General features: G+C 37.7%; 1 long non-coding RNA gene across 1 annotated transcript; it reads left to right on the top strand.

Moving 5' to 3' along the window:
* The first annotated feature begins 99 nt into the window (after window positions 1–99).
* LOC150068964 (uncharacterized) lies at window positions 100–27,622 on the top strand. Its single transcript, XR_016535135.1, has 3 exons — window positions 100–452; window positions 975–1,046; window positions 27,522–27,622. It is a non-coding gene; the product is annotated as an uncharacterized LOC150068964 (long non-coding RNA).
* Window positions 27,623–27,660: the final 38 nt, after the last annotated feature.

The following is a 27,660-nucleotide window of genomic DNA, read 5'->3' as shown; positions in this document are numbered from 1 at the left end:
AAAAAAAGCTCCCCACCCCCATTTCCCTACCCTATCCATGATGATGTCATAATGAGTGTAGAATGGTGGTTACCAGATCCTGGGGAGAATGGGGAAAATGTGATCATATTGGTACCAGTGGGTACCAACTTAGAGTTAGGATCAAGAAATTCTGGTGTGCCATTACAGCGATGAGTGATTTAGATAATGAGAATTTATTGGTTGCTCCACACAACTAGAAGAAAGTAATCTAAAATTTTCAGCAGAATGAAATGTTTATGTTTTTCTATCACTGAAGCCTATGGTAACATATATAACAGGAGACTGGAAAGTAGGGTATAGAAAACTACAGACAGGAAAGACTTCGAGGAGGGAAAATACTATACAACTAGTTGAACTGCAATATTGAACAAAAGGATCAGAAAGGTAGTCTCTGTTTATAGAGCCTGGAGTAAACCTGCTGAGGTGTAGAGGTAAGGGGAAATGATACTATTTTTGGAATAATGAAGATTTGTTATTGTTTCTGTGTTGGTGGAGGTGACAGTAGATGGGATGTATAAATTGTGGTTGAGGCCAAAGTGGAGGCAGAGATTTTTTTCCAGGAGAAAAATGGCTGAGTAATGGTGCTGGTGATAAAGGCTGAGGCTAGAAGATTGTGAGAGTATTGAGGAAAGAGAGAGGAATATAACTTTTAGGTCTATGTGTTAGAGTGGTGGGTGATCCTTTGTTACATGAGTTTGAGGCACAAAAGAGAAAAAAATCGTGATAGTATATAATATGTTCCTAAAAGATAAATTCCAGAAGAGTTAACATCAAAGCACAGCAGCATTTGATATGTTAGCAAATCCATTTTGTCTTCCTGGGTACACAGACTATATTTCCAAGCCTTTCTTGGGGCAAAATGATATGGTTAACTTCTAGACAAAGGCACATAGGTATAAATGGTATATGCTATTGCCAGATCTGTCCATAAAATCCTGTATTTTATTCCCCAGTATCTGTTCTGTGGCAACCTCAGAAACTGCATATTCTAAATGGTAAACTGCAATATGAAGAATCCTGAATAGGTGAGTCACCATTTAGATGAGAGCTTTCCTGAATAAGTATGCAATTGCACTGAACCGTGACTTAAAAAGTATAAATTAATTTTTTGTTTTAACCATGAATATTATAGTATGTGTTTACTCTAATAGAATAGCTTAAATGACCTTCAAGTTGAGAAAATCCAAGGAAGCAAAGGTGACAAAGGAGTTTTATTAGCCAGCCTGCAACTTCCTTGTCCTGGGCTATCTCAGAGCTAAGAGCAGCCTTGACCTCCAAGGGGGGGTGGTGGAGCTTCTTTTAAATCAAGTACAAACATTTCATGTGTGAAATCCCTTTTTACAATAAATGCTAAATGTCGAAAGGTGGAATGGACTACAGGTTCTTTCCAGTAGTGGGCAAAAGGAGAGGGTACAGTGGACATTGTGTACCTGCTGAGAAATATTACAATGAAGGTCCTTTGTGCAACTAATACTTGCTAATTTATAAAGGAAAGAAGAAATGGGGAACCTGGGCTTAAAGTCAATGTAACTACACTGCCTTGCTGCCTGCACCATAAACCCTGCATCCTCACATTTAATCAAGTCTAGGTCTGTTTCCCAGGTTTCCATCCTGCATCCTGTTGCCCTCTCAGCATGGGGTGGTAACCTTTCTGATTTATCTGTCTCTTATTCCCCCGCTCCTCCATAGAATGCATGGTACACACACACACACACACACACACACACACACACACACATACACGTACACACTCACGCACGCACACACGCACATATATAGTGCCCCACCCCCAAGCCACCCACTGCTCCAAACCCTCCAGGGCAGGTTTCTCCCAGAGCCAGTGACATGAATATGAGCACTTTGTTATTCACCTTTATGTTTAGTGGAGTAGCTACTTAATGATGGGCTAGCCCTAAAATCAAACTTCATTCAAACTATCCTCTGGTGAAATAAGCTGTGACAACATGGGTTATTGTTCCAGTAGATTTTTAGAATCTCCTGTTTACTCTCCTATTTTGTAATCTTAGCTGTGAAATTCTGGTCATTAGTTTTCCCAATTGAAAACTTGATGGTTTTGTTTTGTGTGCCTATTAATTTCTTGTTGGATAAAAACATTCTTTAAAAGATAAAAGAGGCGGGGCCAGGAGTTTGGCCTAGTGGTTAAGGTGCTTGCCTAGCATGCATGAAGACTGGGGTTCGATTCCTCGGTACCACATGCATAGAAAAAAGCCAGAAGTGGTGTTGAGGCTCAAGTGGTAGAGCTCTAGCCTTGAGAAAGTCCAAGGACAGTGCTCAGGCCCTGAGCTCAAGCCCACGACTGGCCAAAAAAAAAAAAAAAAAATAAAAGAGGCTTAAAATAAGTACAGCTTGTTTCACAATATCTTGTCTGATTGACTATGTGTGTTGACAAATATAGTTTAGAGCCTCTCTTATTTTTCCTTTTTTTTGGCCAGCCATTCTCCATTTCATGAGTAATAAGTGAAAATTACCAGAAAGAAATGATTGAATTTATGCTGCTTATAAAAGCTATTCTTTAGGATTTTAGGATTTCTTTTTTGACATTTGTCTTCCAGCATCAGACAAGATATGCTGATATTTAGACAATAGATCTAGTATGTAAATTTAGTGTAGGTTGAAAACTGTGGGCTTTCTATTTATCTTACTAGCTATGTCCTTTGCCATACAGAAGCTCTGCAGTTTAATGCAGTCCATTTTGTTCAACCTTTCTTTGATTTCTTATGTTTCTGGGCCTTTATTGAGGTGATGTCAAGGAGCCCTAGTGTATCTCCTATTCCTTTATGTAAAGTTTTCAAGACATCTTAAGGTGCAGGGCCACATATAAGGACCCAACTTCAGTTTTTGTGTGTGAGTAACCAATTCTGCCAGCACTATCTGTTGGAAAGGCTGTCTTTCTTCAGATATATATGTAGCTATACATACATATATATATATATATATTTTGGTTCCCTTATTGCAATCAGAAAAAAAAATTCTTCAGTTTAGTTGGAGGACCTGTGTCTTCCCTGTGTCCAGTATCTAGCTTCTTGGTGTAGGCTTTGATTTGCTTGTGGTGATCTGTTTTCATTTGGCTTAGTTCGGTTTTCTAATCAGTTTGTTAAGCAGGCAGAAAAAAGTTCTGTCTTATACACCTGAGGTCTTTGTGACTCTTCTCCCAGGCTAATTTACTGGCAGGGTGATGTGCTTTGTTTGCCCTGAAGGAGGGAGTTGGCTGTTTTCTGTAGCTTGAGTGTGGGTGGGGTTGTATTTGTAATAGTTTTGCCCATAGGGGCTAGATCTTCAGACTCTCAGGCTGAGTCTGTAGCCACTGTTCTCAACTGAGAGTCACCCAGGGGCAGGACTGCCACTGACTATGTGTACCCAGTGAAGAAAGCTGCCCCACCCTAGGAGGTGCTTTGCCCTCCAGTGCAGAGAACCATTCCTGGGTGATTCATGTTGATGCTTATCAGATTCCTTTTCCTCTTGAAAAATGGCACTGTGGTCACTGTTTGCAGGAGAGTTATCTTTGAGCTCCTCTGGCAGGTTCTTTGCCAGTATTCAAGATGGTGCTTATCTTGGCTGCTGGGAGAGGGCCTATCTCTCCTATGCTGTTCTGTATGTAATCAGAACGTATTTTGTGATTTTCAGGATTGTCTGTGATCTGTGTCTGTCTGTAGCCAGCAGGGTGATTATTTATGCTCATAGTCACCAGTGTGTGCTGTAGAAAAGTGAAGAACTGAGTGCTCAGACTCTGGCCACCTTTATCCTGATGTTACTGTTCTGGGGATGACAGACACCACCTCCACTCCTGCTAATATGTGTTCAAATCTGTCTTCTTAAAGCAGGCTGTCAAACTTTTTCCTCTCTGGCTGAAATCTCTGTGTTATTATAGCTCACTTGGTGTGACTCTTCAGCTATAAATTTTTAGCTAGAATGCTAAAACTGGTTTCTTGGCTAGAGTTCAGATAGCTCCAAGATGCACCTTTGCCATATTCTGTCATCTCCCATAATGTGTTTTAAAGACCCAGGCTACCTTTTTTGTGGCTTCCAGAGTTGTAGTCTAAAATGTCTTGGCTCAGAAGAGAGATACATTTTCTCTTGATTCCAGTGTGTTTTGCTTTCAGCTCATGTTCACATGCTTTCAGCCTTATTACATGGAGATGGGAAATGTAGTTAGCACAGAAACAGTAAGCACCACTGTATGTAGAAGTCATACCTGGAGTCACTTTACATCTCTACATCTTACTGGTATGTGAACTTTACAAGATTGTCAATGATTTAGTACCTTAGCTTTCTCATTTATAAAGTGGGGATAATAATGTCTTTTAGCTAGGCGCGGTGGCTCACACCTGTAATCCTAGCTACTCAGAAGGCTGAGATCTGAAGATCATGGTTCAAAGCCAGCCCCAGCACTAAAAGTCCATGAGACTCTTATTTCCAGTTAACCACCAGAAATCCAGAAGTAGTGCTGTGGCTCAAGGGGAAGGGCAGTAGCATTGAACTGAAGAGCTCAGGACAATGCCCAGGACCAGAGTTCAAATCCCATGACAGACAAAAACCAAAATGTTTCCATGTGTTGAGTGAGTGAGTATGTATAAGACCTATAGCATATTCTTAAGAAGTGAAGCCAGGTGCTGGTGGCTCACATGTATAATTGTAGCAGACTAGGATACTCAGTCTAAAGATCATGTTTTTTTTTTTCTTTTTTGCAAGTCCTGGGGCTTGAACTCAGGGCCTGAGCACTGTCTTTGGACTTTCTCAAGGCTAGAACTCTATCACTTGAGCCACAGAACCACTTGCAGATTTTTCTATGTATGTGGTACCAAGGAATCAAACCCGGGTCTTTGTAAATGCCAAACTCCTGGCCCAGAATCATGTTTTTTTTTTAATTGGTTAACTATAGGTTTTTTTTTAATTGTTGTATTTTATTGTTGGGATAATGTATAGAGTGGTTACAGTTACAAATTTGTCAGGTAATGGGTGCATTACTTCTCCAACCTTGATACCCCTTCTCATGTTTTTGGAAGGAAAGGGGGACAGCACATGAGAAGGGGACTCATGGGGTTTTAAGTAGAAAGATCATTGAAATTTTTACCTTTAATGAATCAGCAAAATGTTGGAAGGAAAGGTAGTGCTCAAATGGTAGAGTGCCAATCTTGAGGAAAAAAAGAAAGCCAAGTGAGAGCGTGAGAACTCCAAGCAATGAGTTCAAGCTCTGATCTGGAACCGGAAAAAAAAAAAGACATCTGCTAGTATTAGTGGTAATTGCATTGGGAATAGAATCAGCAATCAAGTCAATTGACATGAAGAATGCAGAGAATTCCTGTAATTGGTACAAAGATTGTATACAGAAATTTGAGAAAGACAGCTTTTCAACAAAGTTGAAAAAGTAACACTTTATGAAGAAGAATGCATTTGAATAGGGTTTTGAAAAATTTGCTCCTTTTTCACTAAATCTGTGAAGAAAAATGCAATTTTGTAGAGTAGGGTGCCAGAGGGAGTAACGCTTGCTAAAGAAATTTTCAGTGCCTATGGAGACATATAAAAGCTGCTAAAAACTACAAATGAGGGCTGGGGATTTCTCTCAGTATCAAATGCTGTTTAGCATTTACAAGAGGTCAATTCCTAGCACCAGACACCCAAAAATTTACAATTGAGTAGTCTATCATTTATATATGGTTTACATATTGAGTAGTCTATGATTTGTCCTGGTTTTGTTATTTGGGAAATGTGATGTTCATATGGGAGAAAACCTTGCCTGTGCCAGTTAGGACCTCTTCTCAATTTGACCTCCCCTATTCTGAATAGAGAAGTGAAGAAGCTTTGGAAGGTGGAGTTTATAGTTTTCTGTCACTTTGACACACATGGATAGACATATTTGTAATTCCTCAAAGGGAGAGAACTTTTCTTAGCTCATTTTTCAGAACATGAGAAGTGAAACTGCCCTGGTTCTGGAACCAAACTTACTCTTTTATTTCAGTGCCTAGCTTCTGACATCTGTGTCTCTCTTGATTGATAGCTTGTGAAATCTTATCTTTTTGGTTTGCTTGATATAATTTCCCATTTTAGATCATGGCTCTATTTATTTTCCTGAATTTGAGGCTTCCTTAGGAAGTTGACTCCGATTTCAGGAATCTCTTGGCCCAACCAAGCCCCAGATTCCCTTTCTGGCTTGATCCCAGGAGACCCTCAAGCTGTTCTTCTGTCTGTCTGGGGAACTGTGGTATAATCTTCAAGAGTGAATATAGGGGCAGATCGACTGGGTTCCAAATTTGTGTTTGTCAATGAATGCTTGAGTGACCTTATATAAGACACTTAGCCTATTTGTGTATCAATCTACCTTATTTGAAAATTGATGATAATAATGATAGTACTAGTCTCATGAGGTTATTGTTAGGATTAACTGTGCCCGGAAAATAGTAAATTCTTAGTGTTTATGTGTAACAGCTTCTTAACCACAATTTCTTATCTACAGTGGTAGATTCCTATGGGCACAGGAAGAAAAATATTAATTTGACCCAAGAGAATAAAAAGGGCCTCCAAAGAAATAATGATACATGAACATAATTTTGATCTGCAAATAATTTCCCAAGGGTTGCATTGAAGGGAAGGTAATCTTAGAAGAGAGAAACCTGATGCAATGGTTGAGGTATGAAAAAATTTAAGAAGTGTATTATATGTGGAGAAGTTATGGCTAATGATGTATCTATAGAGGAGTGGGACAAGGGGAAACTATAAAGACTTTCAGGCTAAAACAGGGATTTATAATTTACTTCTGGGGCAGAAGAATGCTAGTGAAATTATTTAGGTAAGGAAATGACCACGGTCAGGTTTATAAGATTCCTCTGGCTATAGTGTGAAAGATGCATTGCATTGGGCCTGAGTGTTGGCAGGAGTCACATTGGAGAGGCTATTTCATTCATTCATGGGGAGAAATTATGTGAGCTATATGCAGTGGGCCATTAATATGCTTCCTTTCCTTTATTTGATACAGCGATAATTGCAAATTCTCATGCATTGCTTCCTTTCCATCTAACTGGCATTAGCTGGTTAAAAAACTTTATGTAAGCAATGGATTTTAAAGTGGTGAAATGTATTTGACATGATACTGAAGCTTTAATTGTGGCTATGATTAAAATCACCCCAGAAGTAAGTCCACCCTTTGCTTCTCTTCTCCCATGAGTAGTATCCCTTGGTGAGTGACTTGGCATTTTCTGCTTGCATTGCTTAGATTTAGACTAGGATTTGATTAAATATTTAGTTTTACTTGGTTTGCTGCAGGATAAAGTCCAAAAGAACTCTGAATGTTCGTCCCTTTCCTCCCCACCACCCCCCTCAGCTACCCTATGATTACTGTTCTCAGATGGATCCTTCTTTCACATACAGAGTCATTTAAAAACATTTACTATCTTTTGCCATAACTCAAATGCTTGGTTCTATCAGTCTATTAAGAAATTGGAACAAACTCTAAACAAGTCTGGGATTCGAAGTCACATCCTGGAATTTGAAGTCCTGTCCAAACATTTCTTTGTAAATTTATAAACTCATTTTTCTTTGCTCTGTACTTCTGAAAAAAATGATGCTGCTATCTGTGATTTTAGAAATTCCTTTTCTCAGAGAAGCTAGGGTAAAAATCTCCAAATAATAGAATATAACAGTCTGTGTCAGAGACAATTTTCTTAATTAAAAAAATCCTTATATCTGTTTAACTGAGAAAAATTCCCTTTCTGATTACATGAACTGCTTGACCAATCTTACCTCTCCTTGAAATATTCCTCAATAAATAACACTTAGAAATCCCAACACAAAATGAATAGGGTTCCTCTTTTTTTTCTTTGAGTTTTTATAGTAGGAAAAGGTTAACTGCTGCTTTGTTAAAAAATGGTTTCCTCCCAAGGCATTAATTAACCTGGCATGATTTTCTAGATGAATCAGACTCTTCTGCATGATTGATCGATTTTTTTTTGAAATTTTAGTGTTTCTAGGAGACCTCTAGCAAGTACTGGTGACCCCTCTTTGTTGTGATGCCTTTTCTGAGTCTCTCTGGGTGTGTTAGAAAGATTCAAGTAATTTAAAGATCTTCAATGACTCAAATGGCAAGGATTTTCACTAAATTTTCTTCATTCCCACTACACTGCATCTAGCCCTGGAGAGTTCTAAAGGTATAGATAGAATGGATTTCTTCACATATCTGAAGGTTTATCAAAAGGAGGAAAAATTTAATGAAATACAAAGCTCTACATAATAGTACATGTGTTCTGGAGGTCAGTGAAATGTTATTGGAGGCTAGCATGTGGGAAGGTTATGTGGTTAGGTGAGTTAGGGAATGCTGCATCTAGCTTAAACAGAAAGCTAAAGAGTATTATAAATACTCCCAAAGAATAGATTTTCTGTTTATTTGACCACATTATGTTTTTCATGGGGCAGGTTAAGGGACCAAAGGCTCCTCATTTAGAGAACTAAGCAAATGATTGGATTCCTAAAATTAAACTAAATTTTAACATTAGAAGTTACAAGTTTTCAGGCATGATGTTTAGTTGAAATCAAATCACTGAAGCCACTGAAATTCAAGTTATTTGTAAGACATAAGATGATGAAGTTAATAATAGAACTACTTTTATTGCTATGTATGTGGACTTATTCTTTTTGCTAATAGATAAATTTAAATGATATATATTGTTGTTAGAATCACAAAATGTGGCAACACATTTATTTTAGAGTTTCAAAGGCTGATAAAGTCTTCATTATTAAGATCCATAGCAGTTGCAAAATACTTACCTTTGTATTTAAATTTTTTTCATCCATATATAATGGACTTTTAGAAGAGGGAAGGAACACAGAAAATAGATGTTTTATAAAAAGACATACACATTCACACAAACACATGGACACTTTACCTATTCATGCAATCCAACCCAATAAGTTTCAATAGTGACTTACTCTTTTACTTTTATATTGCTGGATTATAGAATTTGAATTTCAAGAAATTTGTAAAGGCTGAGATGACTAAATTTTGTAGAGGTGAAATACATGGCAATCAGATTCAACTCAACAATAGCCTTTAGAGAAGAAGAATAAAGGTAGTCTCAGAATATTCAGAGAAATGAAAACAAGATAGAAAGGTGTTTCGAGTTGTACTCTAGGAAAAGAAGCTGAAGCCTTTATGGTTCTGAAACTTTAAGACAACAAAGTTATGAAACATGATGTCTGCTTTTAGGTATGTGGCCTCAAAAGGTAGGTTTAAATAGTAGGTAGAAATTCTCAGGGAATAGAAACATAGCCCTTTTCAAAATAGTCTGACACAAGAAGTTTTCAGGAAGTTATTGGTTGGTACAAGATTTAAGACTTTCCTATTATTTCTTCCATAGTATATAGTTCAATTTTGGGAAAATGTGTAGAACACCCATCCCATTTCTTCTAAATTTAGGATTAGGCTTTTAAGCCTAGATTAGGTGAATTAAATAATAATTTTACTTGCATGACAATCAAGGACAGGAGATATTTAGAAGGAACTTGGAAACAATACTGAGGACAAATGAAATAAAAATGTCAATATGATGAATTTTAAGAATTTTCTCCAAACTGGCACTGTGGCTAAAGTGATAGATTGCCGGCATTGAGCTGAAGAGCACAGGACAGCACCCAGACCTGGAGTTCAAGCCCCACAACCAACAAAAAAGGTTTTTGAGCTTGGTCTGACTTTGCTGTGGAATTTTGCTTGAGAGCTATTTATCCCCTTTATGGATATCCACCAATGTGCAGCCATGGGTAAGCTTTTGAGGATGGATGTGCTTGGAATGGGTTGTATGAAGAAAAGTCTAATTACAGGACTGTTCTACCATATCCCATTTATGTAGGCATCCTATGTGTCTTCTATATCTAATGCCTAGGATATGATAGTACTGAAATAATTCAAGACTGAAAGCATTTTCTGTGTGTCAGATAAGTTCTATACTGAAATTGGCCTTGCCTTATAGAGTAGTGTAAATAATAGTTTTTACTCATTTTGTCTTTGAGATTAATTTTTAATTCAAATAGCATTTATCAATTAATATAAAAGCAAGGATTTTGTTTCTTCAATTGAGATATGTCACAGTGTCCTCATAAACTTCTGATATTTTTATTAACTTACTTGTGAGGAAAGAGGGCAAAAATGTACTTCAATATTTAAACATTATTAAATTTACTGCATTAATTTACAGTCATTTATAGCAACTTTTTGCTGCAAGCCTTTTTAAAAATGAGTTTTATTAACTGATATTTTTTTGCATTTTTTTTTATTGTAATTAGTAAAAGGGTTACATGATATTTGCCAGATAGAAGGTGCATTAATTCACATACATTGATACCCTTTCACATGTCTTGGTACCCATTTCCCTCCCCCCCACCCCCCACCCGTCTTGGTTTTCCCTCCTTCCCTATCAAATTTCAAATATCCAAATACAAATAAATTCAATATATCAGATAACAAAGTGAGATACTATACCAATATGAGATAAACAAGGGACAGCAAAGGAGATGAGAGACAACATAGTACATTAAGGACAACAATCATTCATTATATGGCTTTTGTTTCAATATCCTGGAGGTCCTTTCAATTAGCTTCACATTATATGGCCTTATGTATCAAGATTTTGCTCTATTGCAGATCTCTGCTAGTAGAGCCCAAGGTTTCTACTGATTATGACGAATGAGGGAAACGATTGAGCCTAAGTTCCTTTGAGTCTGGCTTACTTCACTTAATATGATTTTTTCTAAGTCTTTCCATTTCCTAACAAATGGGGCGATGTCATTCTTTCTGACAGCAGCATAGAATTCCATTGTATACAAATACCACAATTTGTTGATCCACTCATCAACTGAGGGACATCTAAGTTGGTTCCATATCTTTGCTATGGTGAATAGTGCTGCAATGAACATTGTTGTGCTAGTGGGTTTAGTATGTCCTTGTTTCTGGATGGTTGGGTAAATGCCAAGTAGTGGAATTGCTGGGTCATAGGGGAGTTCTATGTTTAGCCTTTTGAAGCACTGACACACTGCTTTCCATAGTGGTTGAACCAGTTTGCACTCCCACCAACAGTGTAGTAGTGATCCCTCCTGGCCACATCCCCTCCAGCATCTGTTGTTATTCGTTTTCCTGATCCTGGCGATTCTAACTGGAGTGAGGTGGAATCTTAGAGTTGTTTTGATTTGCATTTCTTTTATGACCAGAGATGTTGAGCATTTCTTCATGTGTCTATAGGCCATTTTTGTTTCTTCTTCAGAGAAGACTCTCTTTAAGTCTTTGGCCCATTTTTTAATGGGATGGTTGCTACTTTGGAGTATTAACTAATATTTTACATCATTCCTAGTTCCTTCTAGGGTTTGCTTTGGATCTTGAGTATTTATAAGTTTTGTGATTTGTCTCTGATTACCACATTGGGACTTCAGGGCTTACCATTTACTGCTATTAATTTGGTCTGTTAGTGGCCTTTAGGTGGCGGTCTTTACTTGGTTTTGGGCTTGTGGTTCTCTCTGGGTATCTGCATATGTGTGGTTCTTAGCCCAATAATGAAATTGATATTATCTCCCTAGCTAAGTTCAGGTAGCCGGGTCCAGCTATGGATGAGTGCTTTTGGTATTTCTGGGGTCATGAGGAGTGTATAACTGGTTTCTAACAAAGGTGCACTGCCTTTGCTGTCATGCCTACTGGTCCCCAGCAGTTGCTCACTGTTCTCTATGTTGACCTGAGATTTGGCTAGATAGAGCATCTGTTGGGGCTTGTCCATTAGGTTCTCAGCAGCAGGGACCAGCTGTTGCTGTACATCTTTGGTTCTGTTGCAATGGGGAATACACCTGATTCCCTGTATGAATGAGTAGCTGTTGTTGGCACACCCACCTTCTCTGAATGGTGATTGGCACTTGCTATTTGTGCAAGTGCCTAGGTCTCAGCTGGATAGCAGAGTTGTGGTTATCTTGTATGCCTGATGTCCAGCTATAGGTGTTTTTTTTTGTTTTCCGCAGTAAGGTGGGGCATCTTCTCAATTCCTAGTAGGAGTGCCCGGCTATTGCTGACATGCACTCTGGTTTCCACTGTTTCCCAGTGGTGGCACACAGGTGCTGCTGTGCCCACACTTGTGTCATAGTTTGATAGCACAACTGGAGTGGGGTGGAGTGTACTAGATTCTGGATCTGAGCAATCCACCTTTTCTGGTGTGGTCATAAGTTCCCAAAGGTTGTGCGCAGTTTCACACCTGAGTCTCAGCCAGATAGCCCAACTGGTTTGTCCACCCTGTTCCTAGAGTCCGGGCCCAGCTGAGAATATGCGCTTTGGGTATTTCTGCAGTAGGGCAGAGCAGCGCCTTTCTGGTGCCCAGAGTGAGTGCTCTGTCTTGCTGGTATACCCTCCAGGTCCCAACAGTGGCTCAGGGTTGCTATCCCTTCTCATTCTGTTTTTCTGTACTAGGGCAGAGCTCACACCTGATTCCTAATGCAAGCACAGGGCTGTTATTGGCTGTGCTTCCTTTTGTGTTTCAGCTGAGTAGCCCCCATGTTGCTGTCTTGCCACTGGCTCCCAGCATTGGAGTACCCCACCAGTTTTTGGCACAAATTGGCATGCACACCTCCCTCCCTCACTCCTGATTGGCTCACTGGGTATTAGTGTCTGTCAGTATCTTTCACTTCAATTTTTTAAAATCTTTTTTTCATATATTTTTAATTGTAATTAATAGAAGGGTTACATTATATTCATCAGCTAGAAGGTACATTACTTCACAAATATTGATACCCTCTCTCATGTATTGATCCCCATTTCCCTCTCCTCACCCCACCCCTCATCTTGTTTTCTCCCCTTCCCTATCCTATTTCAAATAACCAAACACACATATATACAATAAATCATAATATGGTAAAATATTGTAACAATATGAGATAACCAAGGGACAGGAAAAGAGATGAGAGATAACAGTACATTAAGGACAACAATCACTCATTATATGGCTTTTGTTTCTATATCCTGGAGGTCTTTCATTTAGCATCATACTATATGGCTATATATATCTAGGTTTTGCTCTATTGTAAATCTCTGCTAGGAGAGCCCAAGGTTTCTACTGGTTATGACAAATGAGGGAACCCATTGAGCCTATGTTCCTTTGAGTCATTCTTTCTGACAGCAGCATAGAATTCCATTGTGTATAAATACCACATCTTGTTGATCCACTAATCAACTGAGGGGCATCAGGGTTGGTTCCATATCTTTGCTATGGTAAATAGTGTTGCAATGAACATTGTTGTGCTAGTGGATTTAGTATGTCCTTGTTTGTGGATGACTGGGTAACTGCCAAGTAGTGGAATTGCTGGGTCATAGGGGAGCTGTATGTTTAGTCTTTTGAGGAACTGCCATACTGCTTTCCACAGTGGTTGAACGAGTTTGCACTCCCACCAACAGTGTAGTAGGGATCCCTCCTGGCCACATCCCCACCAGCATCTGTTGTTATTATATTTCTTGATCATGGCCATTCTAATTGGAGTGAAGTTGAATCTTAGAGTTGTTTTTTTTGCATTTCTTTTATGGCCAGAGATGTCGAGTATTTCTTCATGTCTTTAGGCCATTTTTATTTCTTCTTCAGAGAAGACTCTCTTTAAGTCTTTGGCCCATCTTTTTTTAAAATAATTTTTTATTGTGATTAATAGAAGGGTTACATTATATTCACCAGATAGAAGGCGCATAACTTCACAAACATTGATACCCTTTCTCATGACATGGTCCCCATTTCCCTCCCACCCTCCCCCCGCTTATCTTGATTTTCCTCCTTCCCTATCCAATTTCAAATAACTAATTAGGCACATATAAAATATATCAGATAACTAGGTGAAAAATTGTAACAATATGAGATAACCAAGGGATGGCAAAAGAGATGAGTGATAACATAGTACATTAAGGACAACAGTCACTCATATGAATTTTGTTTCCTTATCCTGAAGGTCCTTACATTTAGTGTCGTACTGTTTGGCCTAATGTCTCTAGATTTTGTTCTATTGTAAATGTCTGCTAGGAGAGCCCAAGGTTTCTACTGATTATGACAAATGAGGGAGACTATTGGGCCTATGTTCCTTTGAGTCTGGCTTACTTCACTTAACATGATTTTTTATAAGTCTTTCCATTTCCTTACAAATGGGGCGATGTCATTCTTTCTGACAGCAGCATAGAATTCCACTGTGTATAAATGCCACATCTTGTTGATCCACTCATCAACTGAGGGACATCTGGGTTGGTTCCATATCTTTGCTATGGTAAATAGTGCTGCAATGAACATCATTGTGCTAGTGGATTTAGTATGCCCTTGTTTCTGGATGGTTGGGTAAATGATTTGGCCCATCTTTTAATGGGGTGGTTATTTTTTTGGAGATTAGTTTTTGAGTGATTCAATTTTTTTTTTGCCAGTCCTGGGTTTGAGCTCAGGGTCTGAGCACTGTCCTTGGACTTTCTCAAGGCTAGAGCTCTACCACTTGAGCCTTAGCACCACTTCTGGCTTTTTTTCTATATATGTGGTACCTAGGAATTGAACCCAGGTCTTCGTGCATGCTAGGCAAGCATTCTACCACTAGGCCAAACTCCCGGCCCCGTGGTTCAATTTTTTGAGTTGTTGATATATTTTAGATAGGAGGCCTTTGTCTGTTGTAGGGTTAGTGAAGATCTTCTCCCACTTTGTAGGCTTTCTAGTTAGTTTACTATCTATGTCCTTTGACATACAGAAGCTCTGCGTTTTAATGCAGTCCCACTTATCCAGATTTTCTCTGATTTGTTGTGTTTCTGGGTCCTTATTAAGAAAGTTTCAGCCTGTGCCAAGGAGACCTAGTGTATCTCCTATTCCTTCTTGTAAAGTTTTCAGTGTATCTGCTTTTAACTCGAGGTCTTTGATCCATTTGGAGTTAATCCTGGTGCAGGGTGACAAAGAAGGCTCCAACTTTATTTTTCTGCAGGTGCTTAACCAGTTCTGCCAGCACTGCTTGCTATCTTTCTTCCATTCTATTTTTTTTGTCTCCCTTATCAAAGATTAGGTGGTCATAGGTCTGTGGGTTAATATCTGGGTCCTCAGTTCTATTCCATTGGTCTTCAGGCCTGTTCTTGTGACAGTACCAAGCTGTTTTGGTCACTATAGCTCTGTAATAGAGTTTAAAGTTTTGTACTGAAATTCCTTCTGCACTGTCCTTCTGCACTGCTAAGAAAGGAGCATTTTCTCAGTTCTGCTTTAATTTCCTTTTTCAGGGTTTTAAAGTTTTCTTCAAAAAGGTCTTTTACATTCTTAGTTAATTCCTAGGCCCTTTATTTTCTTTGAGGCTATTGCAAAAGGAGTTGCTTTCCTGATTGCTATCTCATTCCTCTCATATAGGAAGGTAGCTGATTTTTGAGGGTCAATTTTATACCCTGCTACCTTATCAAAGTTTTGAATCAGCTCAAGGAGCTTGAGAGTGGAGTCTATAGAGTTCTTTAAGTACAGAATCATGTCATCTGCAAAGAGGGAAAGTTTCCCTTCCTCTTTCTCTATTTGGATCCCCTTCTTTCCTTATTGCTCCTGCTAGGAATTCTAATACTGTGTTAAATAGGAGAGGGGAGAGTGGGTATCCTTGACTCGTTCCTGATTTTAGAGGAAATGGCTTCAGCTTTTTGCCTTTAAGTATAATTCTAGCTGTCACTTCACTTTCTTTCTATAGTGAATTTGTATCATCCAATGCTTTTCTATTTTTCTCCATGGTCTAACACTTCAGAGCGAAGTGTTGTATTGAGTTTCATAAAGTGTCACAGAAACAGTGGTCCAGACAAGGTTCACAGAATGGATCTGATCAAAGTTCTAATGCCTGCGATGAATTCCAGCTGAGATTTAACATTTGGATGAAAGCTTGCCTTGCTGAGTATCAAATTTAGTGACACAATAAAATCACATGAGTAGTTTCAAAAAGAGAAGTCTGGGTAAGTGAGGAAGGGCAATCAAGAATCTGAGGTTAATATGATAGTACTTAGGAAAAGGTTTTTTTTAAAAATTTATTAGCTATTTAATTCATCCCTATCCTCTGGATAATGTACAATTGCTTTTAAAAGGTTTAGGAACAGAAGGAAAGTGTGACACCAGTCACTCACCTACACAGATTTGCTTTTTAGAACTGTTTTTTTAAATATATTTTTATTGTAATTAATAGAAGGGTTACATTATATTCACCAGATAGAAGGTACATTACTTCACAAATATTGATACCCTTTCTCATGTCATGGTCCCCACTTCCCTCCCCTGCTCCCCCCGCTTATCTTGATTTCCCCCCTTTCCTATCCTATTTCAAATAACCAATTAAGCATAAATAAAATATATCGGATAACAAGGTGAAATACTGTAACAATATGGGATAACCAAGGGACAGCAAAAGAGATGAGAGATAACATAGTACATTAAGGATAACAATCACTCATTATATGGCTTTTGTTTCTATATCCTGGAGGTGCTTACATTATGGCCTTATATATCTAGATTTTGTTTTAGAACTGGTTTCTTTTGTAGTTGTAATAGTGTTCCCATTTTGAGACTGACGTTACTGTGACCTTTGGAGTTCATGTTAAGTGAGGTAAATCAAGTACAGAAAGCAAATACTGCATAATGTCACTCATACTTGGAATATTAAAAAGTTATCAGAAATTGAGACTAGAGGAGTGATTTTATAAGGTACCTCAGGTAGAAATGGGAATGGAGAAATAGAGAAAGATTGGTGTTATGGTGTTCAAAGCAGGGTGATTATGAAAGTATATACTGCATGCTTCCAAAAGAGCAACAGAAGAGGAGTTTGACTGCTTTTAGTAGAAAGAAATGATAACTATTTGAGGGGATAAGATTCCTCTGATGCGAACATGACACAACATGTACATTGTATTTTACCTTCCAGTACCTCATAACCATATATAGTTTTTAGCTTTCAATTAATAAATAAAGATTCACAATTGGGATGTTTTAGAAAGGAGCATTAGTTGTCTGGAAATACAAATTGTTGGGCCAGATAAGAGTACTCTTGAGTTGGGATGAATCAATGGGCCATATGAGGTGAAAGTCAGTAAAATGAAATTTAATCTAGTCACCATCAATAGTGATTATTGAGATTTCTCACCCTAGCAAGAAGGATCTATCTCAGGGTCTTAGGCTTCTCTTCCATTTGATTTTAGGGTTTTTTATTAGTCCTTTTTTTCAGGTAGAGTCTTACATTAACTTTGCCTGGATTGGCTTTCATCTACTAGTTTCCTACCTCTGCCTCTCAAGTAGATTGGATTATAGATATATGCCAATACATGCAGATTGATGTTTTGTTTTGGTCAGTCGTGGAGCTTGAACTCTGGGCCTGGCTTTGTCCCTGAGCTCTTCAGCTCAAGGCTATTGCCCTACCCATTTGAGCCATAGTGCCACTTCTGGTTCTTTTTAGTGGTTAATTGGAGATACAAGTCTCATGGACTTTAGTGCCTGGGCTGGCTTTGAACCATGATCCTCAGATCTCAGCCTCCTGAGTAGCTAGATTACAGGTGTGAGCCACCGTCCCTTGGTTTGCAGATTGATTTTTGAGAAAGGGTTTTCCTAACATTTACCAATACGCTTTGAATCTTTATTCTCTTGTCCCCATATTGTGAATTGTGGGGTTATGGATGTGTGCTAATATAGATGACTCTGTGACCACCGATATTTTGTGGGGGAAGTGGGGTGATACAGTGAATATGAAGTTGAAATCATTTGTTTTTTGAGAAGGAATGATTACTCAAAACTAATGCTTAAGAGTTGACCATGCTCTGAGAAATGTGGAAAATTCACAGGTCTTAGACTGTAGGCATGGAGAGAAAACTGGAAGAGGAAATTGACTGAGTTGAATCAGGTACTGTAAATCAAAATACAATAATAGTTATATGAAGAGTCCCAGGGTTGCCATGTGTAGGAGCAGGGTATGGTGGACGCTATAGAGTTATAGCACTTCTAGACTTCAGGCTAGGTAGTTAGCAAGCAAATCTTTCTTATTGGATGGTGAATGAGTCAGAAACTGAGAGGGCATACTAGCAACCTGAGTACCTTCAAATGTTCTGAGATTGGATATAGACCTTAAAGTTGTCAAGTCGTGCAAGACTCCAGTAACATGCTGTGCTCTCTGTCTCCTCTGTGTGTGTGTGTGTGTGTGTGTGTGTGTGTGTGTGTCTGTCTGTCTGTCTGTCTGTCTGTCTGTCTCTCCACTCTATTTTCTATTTGTTTCTTTATTGTTATTGTAAGATGATATGTAGAGTGGTTATAGTTACATAAGTCAGGTATTGAGTACATTTCTTTTAGAAAAGTGTCATCTCTCTCTTTTTTTGTGGGTCATGGGATTTGAACTTGACTGGGCATTGTCCCTGAGCTCCTTAGCTCAAGGCTACCTCCCTACCCTTGAGAAAAGCCCCACTTCCCATTTTCTAGATGTTAATTGGAGATAAGAGTCTCAGGTCTTTTGCACGTGGGCTGGCTTTGAACATTGATCCTTAGATCTCAGCTTCCTGAGTAGCTAGGATTACAGGCATGAACCACAGCGAGCTGCTCCTCCATCATTTTATCCCAGTTTTCCCCTCCTGACATCCCTCTCCCCAAAGTTGTGTAGCTTATCTTCAACAGTGTCTAGTATTTGTTTAGCCTTTGGTCCTTCATTTCTATGTTCCCACTTAGGCTCCTCCCAAAAGACAAATTTACATACAAGATAATAGGTATAGAAGTAAACAAACAACAACAGTGGAGGAGCAAACAAAAATCCAAGAAGCAAAATAACATAAACCTCTTGTTTCTGTTTCTATAAGTTCATTTTCATAAACATTATTTTATTTAATCATTTTATATAGTCATATGCACATCAATAAGGTACCCTTGGTCTCACTTTAAGTGTTGAGTCCTGAATAATTTACTGTGTCTAAATGTATTTTTTTTGTCTTTTACTATCCAGTGTGTTTACTTGTGTATTTATAGATACTTTCTAGTTACAAGTAAGGGAACACGTGTGCGTCTTTGCCTCTGGCTTACTTTACTTAATATAATATTTTCTAAGTCTTTCCATTTTCTTATGATTGGTACAATATCATTCTTTCTGATGGAAGCATAGAATCACATGGTGTATATATACCACATTTTCTTGAATGATTTGTCTGCTGAGGGGAACAAAAGACAAATGAATCTTGTTTCTTTCTCTGTTTTTTTTTTTTGTTTTTTGTTTTTTGTTTTTTTGGTCAGTTCTGGGGCTTGAACTCAGGGCCTGGGCACTGCCCTTTGACACTTTTTGCTCAACATTAGTGCTCTGCCACTTGAGCCACAGTGCCACTTCTGGCTTTTTCTGTGTGTGTGGTACCAAGGAATCGAACCCAAGGCTTCATGCATATGAGGCAAGCACTCTACCACTAGGTTACACTCCTAGACCTCTTGTTTCTTTTTTTTGACTTATTCTTTTTTTCATGTAATTTTTATTGTAATTAATAGAGGGGTTACATTATGTTCACCAGATAGAAGGTGCATTACTTCACAAACATTGATACCCTTTCTCATGTCTTGGTCCCCATTTTCCTCCTGCCCCCTGCCCCTCATTTTGTTTCCCCCCTTCCCTATCCGATTTCAAATAACCAAATAAGCATATATACAATATATCAGATAATAAGGTAAAATACTGTAACAGTATGAGATAGATCCACACTAGCAAAATAGTAGTATGTGCTTCCTTTAAATATTCTTTTGTCCTGACATTTGATATGCCTCACATGCTGTGATAGACTTTCTATGAATTTTGGAAAAACAGTATTTATTTTCATACATGAGATATTCTTTCTGGTACCAGGCAACTAACTGCCTTCTCAGATTTTCTCCCATTTCACCTCCTTCGTACTGGTGAATCCCAACACTGGATATGATTAAGTAAGAAGCTGTAGGGATAGCTCATAGCATCATGAAGGAAGAGAGACTTAATATTACACAAAAATAATCAGCTGAGTAAGTGATAACCAAGGCCATCAAAATGCAAAACTTGAAGAATTATTTTTCTAACTCATGTTTTCCTCATTATTTGTTAGGATATTTTCTGTCATAAACCTCTAGTACATTTTCATTTGTATCTCAACAAATGCCCATGAGTTCTACAAATCCTTCTTCAATGCACTGTAATATTTAAGTGAACTATTGGTTCAAAGTTACAGAAAACTTAACAGAGTACAGAATTCTTTTATCCCATGCGGAGTCCTCTCCATCAGTATTTTACTTCATTTTTCCTTTCTTTCACCCTTTCTTTTTCTTTACATTGTGTTCAATTAATCTTTTGAACAAGATGAGAGCAAACAAGAGATACGATATTTTAGCATTCCATTGCCAAAATAGCACCATTTGTTCTTTTCAGAAACAAAGATCGCATTCATAACCACATGCAAACTTCAAGTCAGAAACTAATGCTAATGCATTCCCATTGAGTCCATGGACACCATTCCAGTTTCAATAACTCAGGAATTGAACCTGGGTCTTGTGCATGCTAAGCAAGCACTGTACCTCTAGGCCAAATTCCCAGCCCATGTCCCTGACAATTTTAAGGACTTTGGATAATATATATTTCATAGGATGACTTTACTTTGTACCCTTCCAATCATCTTGAAAAATACAGGAACTCTCAGTTGGGACAGGTTTGCCCCTCTCTGGTCCTTTAGTTTGTCGAGAGACAAACTAAATCATGAGTCTTAGAAGTGTTGCTGAGCTTTAGCTAATCTAGTTAATGAATCAGCAATTTAGTTAGTTCTCATGATAGAGACCTAGAATTAAGCTCTACAATTCCATACATCTTGTTTCTTTTTTGATATAAGGCTTTACCATGTACCCTGGCTTACTTTGACTCAATCCTCAGGTTTCCTAGTGATGGATTACCTGTTAGGTTTCATGAACAGGGGAAAAGAGCAGCCATTAAGGAATCCTAGAGATGAAAGTGGACTTTATGTGGTGCCATTACCCTAACTTCCAAATCTAGGATCAACATTAATAAGCTTACCTATTCAAAGTTTTTGGACTATCTGATCACCCTTTGTTTAAAAATTTATACATTTTTCCATTCTTCCAGTAACGAATTTGACATACCTACTTATTGATCTTCTCCTACAGATCAGATAAATATGAGATAAATGTTATTAAAATGTGAGGATGCTGTTTTACTTCTTGTTAGTATTTTTAATATGATCAATTTGAAAATGTATATTCATTAAAATATAGATAGAAGTGTCTTGAAGATGAATAGAATTAAAATAGGAATGGTTGGTTGAGTCTAGCAGATCTATATTTCATCCACAGATTTGGGATTGTGACATATAAACAGATTGTGATATATAAACATATAGACAGAAGCATAATTGATGAGTTTTTAAATTATTTTTTGCCCTGTTATCTCTGTAATCCTAACCATACAGGACCTTGACATTTGAAGATCGAAATTTGAAGCCAGCTCAGTCTGGGAAAATTGCACAACTCAATCTCCAATTAACAAAAAAGCTGAACTGAAAATATAGTTTAACTGGTTGAGTGTCACCTATGAGTGAAAAAGCCAAATGAAAGCACAAACAACTCCAGTACTAGCTAATCCCAGTACTATCTAGTCCCAGTATTAGCACATCATTTTACACATTTAAGTTACTTTTTTGACATAGTTAGCTATATGGTATCTGTTGGCATCTCTAGTAGCATCTTTTCTTCTTTGTGAACTGACAGAAGGCTATGTAGTACTTTTGAAACATCATTCTGTCTATGCCACGTATTTTACTATTTTGCCAGAACTGGGGCTTGAACTCAGGGCCTGGGCACTCTCTTTGGGCTTTCTCAAGGTTATTTTTCTACCACTTGAGCTACAGTACCAATTCTGGCTTTTTCTGTGTATGTGGTACTGAGAAATTAAATCCAGGACTTTGTGCATGCTAGGCAATGCTCTAGGGGCCCTAAGCCACAGATTTTTAAGGATTTTAATTAAAGTGAAAAATTAATGATATTTTGAAAGAATGTTATTTCAATGGAAAGCAAATATAAGTATGTATATGTGTACATGTATATACATATGTCTTACAAATGTGTCATATGAGATATGTATGATATATGTAATAGTACATATATTGTATATGTATTATATACATGTACATATACATTTATATGTATAAGTATAATCTGTAAATAGATTGTAAATTTTTCTTTGTTATCTATTAATCTATAATCTAGTTTAGGTTAGACAAGATTACATAATCATAGTACTTGTAGATGAAAATTCTTCTTTTGTCAGAATATGTAAATCATTGCTCTATAAACTGTTAAGCTTTAGCGGCCTAGTAAAGGAAATTCTCTGAATAACATTTAAAAAAATTGTTTTGAATAAAAAGCAGCTTGAGGGCTGCGAGTTTGGCCTAGTTGTAGAGTGCTTGCCTAACATGCATGAAGACCCAGGTTTGATTCCTCAGTACCACATACTAGAAAAAAAAAACTGGAAGTGGTTCTGTGGCTCAAGTGATAGAGCTCTAGCCTTGAGAAAGCCCAGGGAAAATGCTCATGTCCTGAGTTCAAGCCAGAACTAGCCCCCCCCCAAAAAAAAGCAGCTTGCGAACAGGTTTAAGTCTGAGTACAGTTATGCTTCAATGCTTTTCCATTAATGTCAAAACTGTTACTTGGTCTTTCTTTCTGGTAGACCCATTGATCAAAATAAGCATCAGTATACTTCAGTGCAGAATTACTGTGTGCAGATTGCAGAATTATTCTTTTCATACACACATATATATATAATTATGTATATGTATACACCCATATGTAGATATATCTCAAAACCTTCTTCTGAGAATATAGTGAAAGGATCAAGATAAGGGAATTTAGTTTTCTTTTCTCTCTCCTTCTTCATTCTTTTAGATAATATAATAGTTTGCAGGTCTCTTTTATAGTTCAGAAGACTGAATGACTGTGAGGAAAAATCTAAAGATAAAAAAATCACTAGAATTCCATTGTGTACAAATACCACATCATGTTGGTCCACTCATCAACTGAGGGACATCTAGGTTGGTTCCATATCTTTGCTATGGTGAATAATGCTGCAGTGAACATTGTTGTGCTAGGATTTAGAATGCTCTAGTTTCTGGATGGTTGGGTAAATGCCAAGTAGTGGAATTGCTGGGTCATAGGGGAGCTCTATGTTTAGCCTTTTGAGGCACTGCCACACTGCTTTCCATAGTGGTTGAACGAGTTTGCACTCCCACCACCAGTGTAGTAGTGATCTCTCCTGGCCACATCCTCTCCAGCATCTGTTGTTATTAGTTTTCCTGATCCTGGCCATTCTAACTGGAGTGGGGTAGAATCTTAGCGTTGTTTTGATTTGCATTTCTTTTATGACCAGAGATGTTGAGCATTTCTTCATATGTCTATAGGCCATTTTTGTTTCTTCTTCAGAGAAGACTCTTTAAGTCTTTGGCCCATTTTTTAATGGTATGGTTGTTACTTTAGAGATTAGTTTTGGAGTGATTTAATTTTTTGAGCTGTTGATATATTTTAGATATGAGGCCTTTGTCCCCTGTATGGTTGGTGAAGATCTTTTCCCACTCTGTAGGCTTCCTAATTAATTTACTAGCTATGTCCGTTGCCATACAAAAGCTCTGCAGTTTAATGCAGTCCCACTTATCCAGCCTTTCTCTGATTTGTTGTGATTCTTGGTCCTTATTAAGAAAGTTTCGACCTGTGCCAAGGAGGCCTAGTGTATCTCCTATTCCTTCTTGTAAAGTTTTCAGTGTGTCAGCTTTTACCTCCAGGTCTTTGATCTATTTGTTAGGAAATGGAAAGACCTAGAAAAAATCATATTAAGTGAAGTAAGCCAGACTCAAAGGAACTTAGGCTCAATGGTTTCCCTCATTTGTCATAATCAGTAGAAACCTTGGGCTCTACTAGCAGAGATTTGCAATAGAGCAAAACTGATACATAAGGCCATATAATATGAAGCTAATTGAAAGGACCTCCAGGATATTAAAACAAAAGCCATATAATGAATGATTGTTGTCCTTAATGTACTATGTTATCTCTCATCTCTTTTGCTGCCCCTTGGTTATATCATATTGTTACAGTATCTCACTTTGTTATCTGTTATATTGGATATATTTGTATTTGGTTATTTGAAATTGGATAGGGAAGGGGGGAAAACCAAGATGGAGGGGTGGGGGGGGAGAGTAATGGGGACCAAGACATGTGAAAGGGTATCAATGTATGTGAATTAATGCACCTTCTATCTGGCAAATATCATGTAACCCTTTTATTAATTACAATAAGAAATATTTAAAAAAAGAAAAAAATCCTAGAATGCAAACAACTGGTTCAGCATGCACATAAATGAATGTTTTTGCCTGTACACATAGGACTATGTCTCATGCATTAAACATGTTAGAAAGTACAGGCGTAGTTGGTGCTTGGACAGTAAGTCATGTGACCTCTGAAATAAACAGTCTTCTGTGTTATTTTTATTTATTTTTTATTGCTGGGTAATGTATAGAGGGGTTATAGTTACATTCGCAAATTAGTAGACGCATTACTCCTCACACATTGGCTAATCAAACTTCATTCTCCTGTTTGTTTTGAGAATAAACACGTTGACAGATTAGTTTAGCTATTTCCATGTTACCTAGCTGTTTCATTTGCATCATTGGCTAAATGTCACCCTGAGCTGTTGAAACGTGCCTGTGTTGCATTATATTTTGTAACCTTTCATTTCACATAAGTCAGTACCTTTTTTTTTTAAGTAGTAAATTTCAGGCACCACTGATTCATTCTGTGAAGCCAGAGGTGAAAGGTTTAAATGCTCTACAATCCTTGTAAAACAGTCATTCAAATGGCAGTTTTAAATCTTTTATACAAAGCTAAAAGATTAACACCATTACTGTGATGAGATAAAGGAGATACAGCTATCTCCTAAAGCTAGTAAGTAGCTTTTTCGATGTCTTATGATATAGGCTACTCTGAGTTCCTGTGTGTATTCTGTGCTGGCCTGGTAGCTAAGTATATATGTAATCTGTCTTTTTATTACTGTGATTTTTTGAATTCCCAATTCAGTAAGGACATATTGATTTATCAAGTTTATTTTAACCTATCAAATCTCCAGGTTTGACAATTGACAAAGATATATCTTAATGAAAACTCCTTTCCACTATTCATGTTAAGCTCTTATTTTTCATATTTGATAAAACAATATAGTTAACTCTTTGTCACTCTTTGTTCTATTAATCTTCCTTCCCATATTCTTTTAGCTATTTCTTTTTTTTTCCAGTCCTGGAGCTTGAACTCAGGGCCTGAGTACTGTCTTTGGGCTTCTCTTACCACTTGAGCCACAGTAACACTTCCAGCTTTTTCTATGTATATGCTACTGAGGTCTTCATGAATATTAAGCAAACACTCTACCACTAGACCAAACTCCTGGCCTCAGCTACTTCCTTTTTAATTCCTAGTTTAAATGTTAACATTTTGCTGAATGTTACTTCTTTGTGGGAATCTTTGGATCCTTGAAAGTGAAGAAATCCCTGTTATACAGTCTCAAGTAATCTTGTATTTTTTTTTAGAACATATATCTCAATTAAAATTTTGTCTATTATTTTTCTTTATATTATTTAAAAACATTTTATTTTTAGAATATTTATTATACATTCATGGATAGTTGAAAATATAAGCCAAGTGGTCTAAGTTTTTCACCTAGTTTCATCTAATTTCCACCAATGGTGAAATACACACACACACACACACACACACACACACACTCTCTCTCTCTCTCTCACACACACACACACACACACACATACACACTGTGGTACTGGGATTGGACTCAGAGTCTTGTGAGTTAGGCAATGGTTCTAACATTGTGCCATAGCTCTACTTTAGAATTTGTTATTATTATTATTGTATATCTAATTTTGTTCTTTAAGATAAACCATCCTAGATCCACACAGTGTATTTGAATCCAGTTTCCTTATAACAATCTTTCATCTTTTACTTGAAGAAATCAGTGAAATGCTGGTAGTATTTGCAACATTCTAAAATAGGCTGACTGTAATTTTGATTATAATAAAAACAGGACAATTATATTTTTGTACTACATTGTAATATTCTGTGTAATATGATTATGTCAGTGGATTTTACAGAACAAAAATCGAGGTGATAACAGAAGTAGTGGAAATGTATAATGTGCCCCTCTGTTAGCTGCCATGAGGACTAACTCATGGCTAATCTTCCTCTCTATTCTACCACTTTCCTTAACCTGGCCTCTGCTATGTAACAATGTACCCAAATTCTGGACCTTAAAGCAACTATTTTCTCACAATTTTGTGGATCAGAAATTCAGGACAGGTATGACTGAGACTTTGGTGGGTTTCTGGACAGTGGCTATCAGATATTTTCTAGGCTGCATCATTTGAAAGCTTAGCTGGGCTTAGATGTACATAATAGAGCATTTGTAGTTCTGGTCACTGATGCTGGCCAATGCATACTGTGATAACTGAGGGCTAGGTGTATAATCATCTTGTTTATTCACTAGTGTGGTCTCTGGGGTGAAATGGATCAAGATCAAGACGGTTAATTATGCTAGTGTAATAGGGGCTATCCAGCCTGAGGTGGGAAAAACTAATGCCATTTGTTTGGTGTTTGCTTTAGTACAAGTTTTCAATTGATTTCTGCTGCTTCAGATTTTTGTGCATCTGAAACTATAGGCACACCCTACCATGCCAGGCCCAATCCAGTTTTGTGGTGTGTGTGTGTGTGTGTGTGTGTGTGTGTGTGTGTGTGTGTGTGTGCTGGTTCTAGAAATTAATCTCAAAGCCTGGGCACTGTCATTCATCTATTTTGCTCAAGGCTAGTATTCTACTACTTGAACCATAGCTGGACATCCAGCTACTTGGTAGTTAATTGGAGATAAGCTTCTTAAGACTTTCTGTCAAGGCTGGTTTGAAACCTTGATCCTCAGATTTCAGTCTTCTAAGTAGCTAGAATTACAAGTGTGAGCCACTGGTGCCTCCTGCCAAAGACATTTTAATTTTTCTTTTTAATCATTCTATAATGCGACCTTGTGTTCAATATAGCCAATCCTCATTAGCACCTTACCTCCAGACAGCCATTTATTTGTTTTTGTTTAGTCATCTGCCTTTTCCAGATAGTAAAAAAATTAGATGTGAGTATCAATACCTGGATTCTTTCATTTGTTGTCATTTTTGGGTGGCTCCTCCACTGTACATGCCTTAGCCTTCATGGTTGTAAGTGCACTCCATTGATGGGAAACCACAGTCCATTACTTATTTCTTAACACACTTTTTCTCCCAACCTACTTTGTCCTCTCCTGCCGAAGGAATCGGCAGTTCTTTTTCTGGCTTTTCTTGGGTATAGGTAAAACTGAATCTACCTTAGAGAAGCCTGGATGGTGAAACATACTAAGGAAAGGATTCCTTACCAACAATAACTAAGAAAAAATGTTTTGACTTTGTGTAGCTGCCCACCAGCTGTGTAAGGATCATGAAAAAAGAAAGGTATTTCGGATCTGAAGATATCACTTTGGAATACTCAGGGTGTTTGTTGTCACTACTGGAAAACTGTAGAAGGTATGTGTTATCATTTCATTCCTTTGTGA

The sequence above is a fragment of the Megascapheus bottae genome, chromosome 1 (genome assembly GCF_031878675.1).
Source record: "Megascapheus bottae isolate mThoBot1 chromosome 1, mThoBot2.hap1, whole genome shotgun sequence".
NCBI lineage: Eukaryota > Metazoa > Chordata > Mammalia > Rodentia > Geomyidae > Megascapheus > Megascapheus bottae.
This window is presented reverse-complemented; position numbering and strand designations above follow the sequence as displayed.